Source organism: Syngnathoides biaculeatus, chromosome 5 (genome assembly GCF_019802595.1).
Source record: "Syngnathoides biaculeatus isolate LvHL_M chromosome 5, ASM1980259v1, whole genome shotgun sequence".
Taxonomy (NCBI): domain Eukaryota; kingdom Metazoa; phylum Chordata; class Actinopteri; order Syngnathiformes; family Syngnathidae; genus Syngnathoides; species Syngnathoides biaculeatus.
Window position 1 is genome coordinate 25,513,886 of NC_084644.1, and position 2,560 is coordinate 25,516,445.

Sequence of the window (2,560 nt, forward strand, 5' to 3'; positions counted from 1 at the left end):
AGACTCTAAACTGCTTGAATGTGAGTGTTACTCATTTTTTGTCTATATGTCCCCTGTAATTGGCTGGCGACCAGTTCAGACTACTATGTAAATGTTTCACCCTACAGAACCACCATACTTATCAGAATTATGAGTCTGAACAGCACACAGACTTTGGTGGGTCTCTTTTAAAAGTGAAAATATAATATGAGTTGAGGTGAAGGTCGTCCTGTTTCACATAGCCTGTGGCGACTTTTATAATGTTTTGTATTTCGGTGCGAGCCAGTAGATCTTTTGCGCACATCCATTTCTTTTTCCGCTTATCCTCAAGAGGGTCGCAGGGAGTGCTGGAGCCTATACCAGCTGTCAAAGGACAGGAGGCGGGGTATACCCTGAACTGGTTGCCACCCAATCGCAGGGCACAAGGAGACAAAAAAACAATTCCACTCACAATCACACCAAGAGGCAATTTAGAGTGTCCAATTCATTTTGCATGTCTTTGGGATGTGGGAGGAAACCGAAGTGCCCAGAGAAAACCTGTACAAGTCAAATCGGATAAACTTCTCATCATGTGGGTTTTTATACAGTCATAATATTGTGGATCAGCTTACAGCCATGCTACCCTGAGAACGCCTGATCTCTTCAGATCTCGGAAGCTAAGTGGGTTTGGCTCTAGTTAGTACTTGGATGGGAGATTGCCTGGGAATACCAGGTGCTGTAAACTTCTCTCCTCTAAATGCAGAGGGATTGTGTCAGGAAGGGGATCCGGCATAAAAACTGACAAACATATATGCGGTCATCTGAGATGACACGCTGTGGCGACCCTTAACAAGACAAACCGAAAAGAAGAAGAAAATATTATGGATCACTGCAAGCATGTACACGTAACATCAGATTAAAATAATAAAGTCTGGCCATCAACATCAAATTAAATTTCAAACTGGCCACTTGAATAGGCGTGGGTTATTACGTCAGATGCCGGTTTAGAAACTACTGTTAGATACTTGCGTATATTGTGGTGTCAAGGAAGTTGATGCGAGAATACCCAGCATGCCAAGCGGCTTTGTGTCAATAGTTGACTTATTGGTTGATTTGATTCTTGGTTTTAGATGTTAACTATTCTCTGGTAGTAGTATTAGGAATAGTAGTAGAGATTGAGTCTTCATCCATCCCGTTTATTTTATTACCATAAATGAATATTTATCTTGCGGCACGGTGAATCAGTTGGAATGTTTTGGCCTCACAGTTCTGAGGACCCAGGTTCGATTCCGGCCCTGCCTATGTAGAGTTTGCATGTTCTCACCGTGCCAGCGTGGGTTTTCTCCGGGTACTCCGGTTTCCTCCCACATCCCAAAAACATGCAACATTAATTGGACACTCTAAATTGCCCCTCGGTGTGATTGTGAGTGCGACTGTTTGTCTCTAAGTGCCCTGCGATGGGCTGGCAACCAGTTCAGGGTTTACCCCGCCTCCTGCCCGTTGACAGCTGGGATAGGCTCCAGCACTCCCGCGACCCTCTTGAGGATAAGCGTCTAAGAAAATCGATGGATTATATGTCTGTGAAGAGAAGAAAACAAATTATGGTTGCTGACAGCAGAAGATTTTATTATTCTAACAAGCCGTAGCACCACAAACGTAGACACAAATGCACAAATAACATCAGGAGGTTCATTGGGAGTGTTTCATGTGAAGGAGATGGGAAGAATTCAAATCAGACATAGTACAATAAAACTGTGTCAGGCAGTGTGTAGTTCTTTTTTCAGAAAATATAATAGTTTGCGCACATTTCTAGAACAGTTGCGTTAACATTCCTGTTCATTCATTCATTTTTGGGGATGTTGTGTTTCATGTGTTGTTTAACATTTGTCCCTGTGAAGTGTTTCATCTTCATTTCTTGTTCTTTTGTTACAGCTCGAAAGCAATTCTCAACTCTTCCTCACATACTTGCAGATTGTGATTCAAATTCTTCATCATTGTCACATTCTTAAAACAATCTTTTCTGCCAGCGATACTTAATCACCATCATTTAATAAGACCCCGAGGATGCACACATCATTGAAGGCTTAAAGACAATTCAGCACTGTGATGGATATTGAATTAAATTGTTGAATTGATTGAATTCCCTTATCAATTGCCACATTCTTAATTCTCTTCGGCACCACATGGGCAATGCACAGAGTACTTTAAAACATTTTTAGAAATTGCCCTCAGTTTAAATAATTTTAAATGTACATATATTTTGCTGCAAATGAATGTCGATATTAAAAATAATGAAAATGGCTTTTAAAAAAATTAAAATAGTTTGGTTCTACAGTTGAGTCAGGAATATTCTCTTTGTTAATGATGTACAGTATCAGTAAATGTCTAAATGAGTGTGTGTACAAACATTTGCAGACACGTGAACAAAAACACATTCATCGGACACCATAAACAATATATTTTGAGTTCACCTCCAGCCATATTTTACACTGGATACACAAGCAATAGGAAATGAATAGCGAAGGAAGCCATTTTGGAGATGTGCGAGGAAGTTGGAAAACCCCCAGAGCTGGACGAGGAATCAAAACGGGTGTGGCTCGCT

General features: G+C 40.8%; 1 pseudogene; it reads left to right on the forward strand.

Moving 5' to 3' along the window:
* The first annotated feature begins 584 nt into the window (after positions 1-584).
* Positions 585-703, forward strand: LOC133501583 (5S ribosomal RNA; annotated as a pseudogene).
* Positions 704-2,560: the final 1,857 nt, after the last annotated feature.